The following is a 9,771-nucleotide window of genomic DNA, read 5'->3' on the forward strand; positions in this document are numbered from 1 at the left end:
TTAAGCCCAAGAAAACCGTGAGAAACAAGCTCCTTGCCTAGCTTAAGTTGATCTCCAAGTGGTTTGCAAGTTGTGTGTAAATTTTGGAGGGATTTGATAACGAAATGAAGCAAGAAAATGAAGTGCTTTTGGTCCTTCTTCTTCCCCTTGTTGGTCGGCTGTTTTGAGGAGAGAAAGAGAGAGTGTTTGCTGATGAGAAAGCTTCTTTAGGAAGCTTAAGTGTGTGGCCCAAAATTGGTTCAAAGTCAACTAGGAATAGTGCGCGGTCGTGCGCGTTTCGTGCCCGATTCCGCTCGGGTTCGCTTCACTTGTTCACTAAACCTCCAATATACTTTCTTAAACATTATAATTATTCACTCTTAATAGTCTAGAATAATTTCTTAAATCTCCAATTAACTGCTCCGGTTCGATAGACGCGAACTTTCAATTTGCACGCGTTACGGTGAAACTTCCAAGAAATTCTTATAACGATAGTACAACTAACTAATACTTGAGTACTTAGGCATAAAAATACCTATTTTAAGGCTAATGTATAAGTCTCCAATTTTCCAAACTTATTGTATCCTCGATTCAATTATTGTTTTCAAACGCGCATCCACTATTCACTCTAAACAAGCTTTCAAAAATTAAATTTTGAAACAAGTCATTTTAAAAATACACGTAAGCCATAGCTCCATGTAATTGGGTCTAAAAGATTGAAATGAAATATTCAGGGCAAACGGGCAATTAGATATTTAAATAAACTAATAATAAGAGTTTAAAATAGATAAATTTGCGAGTCCTCACATCCTCCCCTCCTTAAAAGAATTTCGTCCTCGAAATTCACATCTAGGATAATATCATTCCCTTAATAGTTATGCCCTTCAAATCAATCACTAACTTACACTCTTCGATCCATATCTCACAATTTCTATTCACCCAATTAGTAGTCAAACTTTGATTCCATCTCATGAATCTAGGGTTTTTCAAAAAGTGTGTACGGTACTAGGGTAACTTAGAACCTTAGATAGACAATGAAAGGAAGAATCATACCTTCAATGACTTTAGTAGAATCAAAAACCTGTTGCTAGCCTAATGCATAAACCCTAGTTGGTGCTTTAGATCGACTCCCTCCAGCACTAGACTGCTTAGCAGCTGACTTTTCAAACCTTTGAATACTACCTCCTCCTTTTGGTACGGTTGGGCATTTTGATATCTGGTGCTCGGTACTACCACAATACAAGCAATTCCCTTGTTTCCTTCAACAATCACTTTCCGTATGGTTGAGCTTGCCGCAATAACCACAAACAACTTGGGGAGCCACAACTTGACCACTTAGAGGTATCCTTCTCGATTCACCTCGTCCATTGTGGCCTCCTCTTGATTGAGTCCCTTTTGGTGTGCTAGATATCTCCATTCCACCCATTTCTTTTCCCTTTTTAAAAAGTGGGGTACCCTTATCTGCCTGTCCAAAAGGGTTACTAGGAGTGCCTCTTCTCTTAGCATGAAAGTCTCTAACTTGCAACCTTGCACTCTCGACTCTCTGCGCTTTGTCTAAGACTTCAGTGAACGTGGAGATTTGGGCTGCTGCTAACCCCTCCTGAATCTCCACATTAAGTCCTTGTACAAATCGCCTTATCCTCCTCCGTTCATTAGTCACCAATTCTGGAGCATATTTAGAAAGTTTAGTAAATTTTCCTTCATAATCAGCTATGCTAGAAGTCCCTTGCCTCAATTTTATGAATTCATCTTTCCTTTTTTCTTGAATCAAGGGTAGGAAAAATTTTTCATTAAATTCCCTCGTGAAATTTTCCCAAATCCAAGGGGTTTGCGCTCTTTCCCACATTCCCCGTATCAAGTCCCACCAAGCACGTGCCACTTTCTCAAATTGGAAAGCAGCAAAATTCACACGCCTATCTTTGGTATAGTCTAAGGCGGCGAATATATTGGTCATTCTCTCCAACCAGGTCTCAGCTGCCTCGGGGTCGGGCATTCCAGTGAACTTAGGTGGGTTAAACTTCAGGAACCTCTCCAAGGCTCTATCCTCTCCTCTATCCTGTCCCCCAGGTTGGTTAAGTGGTCCAGGACCTTGTCTATCAGTGAAACGCTCTAAGATATCAGTCATCCCTACAAGCTGTCACTAAATTTTCAAACTAGTTCCACAATCTGGCATCCTAAACATTTTAAGCCCAGGATACACTACAAAGATCTGAAACCTAGGCTCTGATACCAACTGTGGCGCCCCCACTTCGCCCAAGGGCGAACCCAAGGGTATTCGCGGGATGCCCGCCCAGCTCTCGCCAGGACTCGAGACAAATCCAATTCAAACCTTGTCTAATACTAACAATGAAAGTCAGAATAAAGGTACGAAATTATTTCCATATATAAATATCTAGTCTTACATCCCAATTTCAAATTTACAATCACTTTGCCCAAAATATACAACATCCAAAAGTGTCTAGTTGATTACAATCAAAACACTAATACAAAAGTGCCTCAAGTCGGCATTTCCTTAACTCCTTCCAATCGAGTTCCTGTTAAGGAAAACAAACTAATGAGATGAGCCAATACTCAGTGAGGCCAAGAAACACACATGCAAACACGTAATCCAAGTAGCCACAAGTTACATAGTAAGTAAAGCTATAAAGTTCGAATAATTCACATTTCAAATAGGAAAAAAAATAAACAGAAACAATTCAAGGATATTGTAGCTCTCAGGAGCTAAATTCCACGTAGTCGAGTCAAAGTCTTGATCACAGCTCATGTTGACACTCCGTCAACCACATAAGTATCAAATCCGTAGATACACCACTTTTCTTCGAATCCCATCATCGTTACACCCCCTTACCGGGCCAGCTCATCAAAGTTCTGATAATACTCGAGTATATCACGGCAGTACTACGCGAGTATGCCGAGCAAGATCTCTCCAATAGATCATGCTTTACAAATATCTCATGGTTTGCTAAACTTATCGACCAAACCCATGCTGGCTCGATTCAGAAAGTTAGCCAACGAGTTTGGACGTCCCCCGAATACGAATACGAATATAAGTCGATGAGCAACGCTCAAATCGATGATTCCAAATAGGAATCACAAATACAAATCACGTATACGAATCGCATCCACATTACTATGTACAAGTCGAATACGAATTCAAATAGCAAAATACGAATATAATTTCGTTCGAAAGAGAACGAGTGCGGTAAAGTACACACTCGTCTCAAAATTTCAAATTCACATAACGGATAAGAAACAGTTAACCACTTAGCAACAAATTCATGCACTTGACACTCACCAATCGAAACAAGGGAGTAAGTGCGTAAACAAGCCTTTAGGTGTTCCTCTCGAGATCCTCTTGAAGGTCTCCTTGAACACCTGAGCAAATAGTAATTGACGATCACACACTGTTATTTATAAACCCCCTTGTTACAGGAAAGATTGTACTCTTGTACAATATTAAGAAAATGTCGTAAAAGAGAGCCTTAATTACTCGTAAATCGAGGCTCAAAAATGAGGTTTTAAAACACAACCGAAATATGATTTTCATCTTTGAAATCAAGTGTAAAACGGTCTAGCAATATCGAAGGAAAATAGAGAGTTCGCAAACTTCAATTTCCTTTAAGTTCGGAAATTTCAGATTTGTCGAGCGATCTTTGAAAAATCGTATCTCACTCACTGTAAGTCCAAAATTGGAAAACATAGTACCCTTGGAAACTACTTCCAATGTACTAAAAGTTTCTAGAAGACACTTTTCTATGATTCCAAATGGAAAACATTTAAATTTTGGGTTCAAGATGCTGTTTTGCGCTATCAAGACAGATTTCGGTTGGTTTTTGGCTAATTTTGAAAATTCAGCAAAATTCACACAATGGGAACTAGCCTCTCAAATTTGAAAATCAATTAGTGTCAATCAAAGTTTAAAACAAAACAAGCAAAACAAGAATTGGAGTTTTGACTACCAAGATATGGCGGCTCAAAGTTACCCAAAAGTTGGGACGGTAAGACCATTTTCCAGGTTTAAAACATAGATTTTGAATCTTTGGTTGAGCATCGAAATGGACTCAGAAAGGCACCAAATTTGCTATGATTACACTACCATATAATTTCTATTCCTCTGTCAATTTTCATACAAAAATTCGTTCGAAAAGTCGGTTAACAAAACCATTAAAGTTTCACAATTTGCTAAGGTAAATCTGCCTTGCGCTTTTGTTTTTTTTTTCTCAAATATTTGGCCAATGAAAATTCCTCGAACATGACTCATTTATGAAGGCAAAGTCTAGGAAACATCCAAAATATGTTTGGTAGGTGATTAACACCAAGGATTTCGAATAACAAGTCCCAAATCAAGATTAGCTATAAATCAGTCCAGAATTAGGGTTTTCTTTCACGAAGACAGCTCTGAAATCTGGCCACAACTCACTTAATTCAACTCAGAATTGAGCATGGTCAGTGGCGTTGAAAACTACATTCATAATTCTACAATTTCTCAGAAGGAATCGTTTTAAAATTTTGTCCACAACTAGCTCATATTTGAGCATCAAGTCGCAGCTCAAAACAGAGCTTCCAGCACAGGCGAGAAACAGAACAAGCAACTTTACAAGGTTGGTACAGCTCACTCAGGTGGAATCAGGGCATATATTTTATACCGTTGGAAAACTGGAAGTGTCTAGTTTCTAATGCCGTAAACAGCACTTGATTTTGAAGTCAGAGCAAAAGTTATGGCCGAAACAAAACCACTGCCAGAGAGGCTCTGGTTACTTTTCCAGTTTTGCTACATTTTCGAAATCTCAACTTTTGGCCAACCAATTTGGATGATTTTTGGTGGAAACTTTTCCCACATCCCACACAACATATTTACATCAAAATCAAGTCAATTGAACCACAAAAAAATGCACTAATGGTCATGACAAAACAAGGGCAGTATCGTCACTTTTGCTCATCTCACTTCCTTTGAGTTTTCTTTCACAACACAACTTATTTTCACTAGATTAAGCACTAATCCAACATAAATAACATCAAATCAGATTATCAAGCCATTGTGAGATTTCATAGAGCCCACTCACAAGATTTCCAAGAATATAAAGCTACCCACATGAATCTATGAGCTCACAAGTGTAATATAACTTATATAAACCAAGATTCAAGAGGTTGATCATCACTTACTTCCTTAGATGACTAGAGCAGAAATTTTTTGTCACTTTAAACCTAAGAAAACCGTGAGAAACTATGACATCCCCACTTCTCCCAAGGGCGAACCCAAAGGTATCGGCGGGACGCCTGCCCAACTCTCGCCAGGATTCGGTACTAATTCAATTTACACTCAATAATAACCAATCGATACTAAAAATCGGAGAGATAAAGGAAGGTCAGTTCCTCCATAAACATTCAAGTCTTACAGCATAATCTACCCAATTACTTTATATCCCCAAAATATACAGCTTCCAAAATCAAATTCTAAACAAATACATTCACAATTCTAATCAAGTGAAGCATCAAGTAAGCTTCTCTAGAATTCCTCCCATTTCAGTTCCTGTTAAGGAAAAACAAATCTAACGGGGTGAGCGGACGTTTGTGAGTCCAAGAAAACATGCAAGGCAAGTAATTCAATAGCAATAACACTTACACAATAGTGATATAACATTCAATAACAATAGCACTTACACAATAGTGGCAACTATAACATTCAAGAAATTCACAATTTATAATAAACCCCCTTGAGTAGAATGTAGGAGCTCTCAGGAGCTAAATCTTTGTTTATTTTGCTCCAAGTTCAATTCAATACCTTCTCGTGACAACACCCCATCACCCGGGTAGATAATTAAATTCATAGCACTTTACGTATTCCATTTATGTTTCTGAGACGACTCGAGAGGCACCTCCCACCCAAATCGGTGTGGTACTTACTATCACCCAGTTTGTAGGTCTGAGAAGATTCGAGAGGTACCTCCCACCAAATCGGTGTGGTACTTGCTATCGTTCAGAGGTCGATGAGACACCGCTCCAACGACTTAGAATGCTTAATGGTTCTGAGACGATTCGAGAGGTACCTCCCACCCGAATCGGTGTGGTACTTGCTATCGTTCAGAGGTTTAGGGTACTGAGACGACTCGAGAGGTACCTCCCACCCGAATCGGTGTGGTACTTGCTATCGTTCAGAGGTTTAGGGTACTGAGACGACTCGAGAGGTACCTCCCACCAAATCGGTGTCGTACTTACAATCGTTCAGTGGTCGATGAGGCATCGGTCCAATCGACTTATGCGGCCATAGTATAATTAATCACTGAAACACTTCACTTAATTCACTTAACAAGTCACTTCAAACAATTCCCTTCAAGTAATTCAAGTACACTTCATGGAAATATTCACTTCAAATATTTTATGTCAAGTAATTCCAGTACACTTCACTTAAATGAGAACGAGTGCGGTAAAGTACACACTCGACTCAGCATTTTCAAAATATTCAACCACTGATAACAATTAAGCACATATCAAGTTTAAATACACTTGACACTCACCAAGTAAACAAGGAAGAAATGTCACTTGAAGTTCAGGCGTTCACCGTGGAATCCTCTTGAAGGTCCTCGTGTGAGCTTGAGCAATTAATAGTGAACTATCATGTATAAATCCCAATTATCACGAATGATTGTACACTTGTACAATCTAAGAAAATTTCACGAAAGCGAGCCTAAATTACTCGTGAATAAAGGCTCAAAAGTGGGGTTTTTAAAGCATAAGAGAAATCGAGTTTTCATCTTCGAAATCAAGTATAAAACATTCAAGTAAAATCGAGGGAAAAAGGAGAATTCGAAAAACTCCATTTCCTTAAGTTTCAAAAATTTCAACTTTGATACAAGATCTTTGAAAAATCGTATCTCACTCATTACAAGTCCAAAATTGGAAAACTTGTACCGTTGGAAACCTCTTCCAAAGTACTAAAAGTTCCTTGAAGACACTTTTCCATGATTCCAAATGGATGACATTCGAAATGTGGCTCAAAGTGGCTGTTTTGGACCATTAAGACAGTTTTGGATTGATTTTCGGCAAAATTTGGAAATTCGGAAAAATTCACACAATACGAACTAGCGCTCTAAAATTTGGAACTCAATTAGAGTTACAATCAAAGTTTAAAACACAACAGGCAGAACAGGAATCGGAGTTTTGAGTATCGAGAGACATCAGTCCAAAGTTGGTCACATTTCTCAAACTGTTCAGTCATTTTCCAGATTCAAAGACTATCTTGGAAATATCATTTGGCCATCGATTTGGCATTAGAAATACACCAAAATTGGTACAGTAAATCTTCCATGTGAAAACATTTCTACCAAGTTTCATGCAAAAATTCCCACGGAAAGGTAGTCATTAAAACAACCAAAGTTCAAGAAATATTTCAAGGCTAATCTGCCTTCTCACTTTTCTTTTACTTGCAAACGTTTTGTGCAATGAAATCAGTTCTAAATCACTCTATTTTTGAAACCAAGAGTCCATAAACATCCACTAAGCAATTTAAAGGTAATGAACATCACAACTTTCGAAATATAACTCCCCAAATTAGATTTGACCATTCGGCCAAGAGAAAAGGAAAAGTTTTCCAGATTTGAAAAGCAGACTTTGAGACATCTGTTGGGCATCGAGAAGGATTTGGAATGACACCAAACTTGGCAGTATTATACTACCATATGAGGGCTATTCCACTGTAAAATTTCATAGAAAAATACGTACGGAAAGTTAGTTAACAAAATTGTTAAAGTTCCACAAGTTTCCAAAGCAAATCTGCCTTGTATGTAAATTTGTCTTTCTAAACTTTTGGCCAAAGGAAACATCTTAAATCTGGTTCATTTAGGTAGAAAATGTCTAAGAAGCATCTGAGATATGTTTGATAGGTGATTGACACCAAGAATTTCGAAACAACAAGTCCCAATCAAGATTTAGACATTTACTAGCCAAAAAGAGGGTTTCAAATCATTGAGTCAGTTTCGGATTTCGGCCACAACTCACTCAATTCAACTTGGAATTGAGCGTGGTTAGTGGCGTTGAAAACTAGATTCATAAAGCTACAATTTCTTAGAAGAAATCATTTCTAAAATCTGTATACGGCTAGCTCATATTTGAGCACCAATTCGCTGCTCAAAACATAGCTCCCAGTATAGACGTGAAACAGGACAGTCATGCTCAAACGATTGCTATGGACTACTCAGGTGGAACCAGGACATGAATTTTATACCGTTGGAAATCTGGGAATGTCTAGTTTCCAGTGCCACAAACAGAACTTGATTTCAATGTCGGAGTAAAAAGTTATAGCCAAAACAAAAACACTGCCAGAGCAGTTAAGGGAAACTTTCCAGTTTTTGCTGACTTCCGAAAACACATCATTTGGCCAACCAAATCATGAATTTTTTGATGAAACTTTCTATACAACCCACACAACATGTATACATCATAAACAAGTCATTAGAACCACAAAAAATTGCTCTAAGGGCCATGGCATGTACAGAGGCAGAAATGGAAAAATTCCCTCATCACTTCCTTTGAGTTTTCCTTCAACAATACAACCTATTTCCACTTGATTAAACACTAATCCAACATTAATAACATCAAAACACAAAAAATCAGTCCATCAACCCATAGTGGGAGTTCATAGAGCCCACACACCAAATTTCTAACAATTTAAAGCTACCCATGAGAATCCAAGAGCTCATGAGTATAATATAACTTCTATAAACTAAGATTTTTGAGATTGATCGTTCATTACCTCTTTTTGTAGCTTGAGTTGATCACCAAGTGTTTAGCAAGTTGTACGTAAAATTTGAGGTGATTTGATGAAGGATTGAAGCAAGAAATGAAGAAGAATTTGGTCTTCTTCCTCCTTGAGGGTGCACGGCTGGAATGAGAGAGAGAAAGGAGAGTGTTTGATACAAATGAAGCTTCCTTGAGAAGCTTTAATGTGTGGCTCTAAATCATTTCAAAAGTCAACTCTCTCTCCCGCGCGTACGCGAGCGTTTCGTGCTCGATTCCTCTTGGGGTTTGTTTCACTTGTGCACTAAACCTTTAATGCACTTCCAATCATATTATTATTATTCACTCCTAATGGTTTAAAAATAAAGGTTTAAAGTCCCTCAATTGATCACGCGCGTAAAGACGCGTACTTTCGATTTGTAGACGATAAAGTGTAATTTTCAAGAAATTCTTATAACGATATTATAACTATCTAACACTTGAACACTTAAACATAAAAATACCTATTTTAAGACTAATGTACAAGTCTCCAATTTTCCAATCTTATTGTATCATCGAATCGATTATTGTCTCCAAACGCATATTCACTATTCTCACTTAAACGAACCTCCAAAAATTAAATGTGCTAACGGGACGTTTTAAAAACATAAGGAAGACATTGTTCCATATGAATGGACTTAAAATGGTTGAAATAAATTATTTGGAAAAAACGGGTGGATAAATAATTAATTAAACAATTAAAATAAGCAAAAATTCGGGTCCTCACAGAAACAAGCTCCTTGCCTAGCTTAAGTTGATCTCCAAGTGGTTTGCAAGTTATGTGTAAATTTTGGAGGAATTTGATAAAGAAATGAAACAAGAAAATGAAGAGCTTTTGGTCCTTCTTCTTCCCCTTGTTGGTCGGCTGTTTTAAGGAGAGAAAGAGAAAGTGTTTGCTGATGAGAAAGCTTCTTGAGGAAGCTTAAGTATGTGGCCCAAAAGTGGTTCAAAGTCAACTAGGAATAGTGCGCGGTCCCGTGCGTTTCATGCCCGATTCTGCTCGGGTTCGCTTCACTTGTG

The sequence above is a fragment of the Coffea arabica genome, chromosome 4e, assembly GCF_036785885.1.
Source record: "Coffea arabica cultivar ET-39 chromosome 4e, Coffea Arabica ET-39 HiFi, whole genome shotgun sequence".
In the NCBI taxonomy this organism is placed as follows: Eukaryota; Viridiplantae; Streptophyta; class Magnoliopsida; order Gentianales; family Rubiaceae; genus Coffea; species Coffea arabica.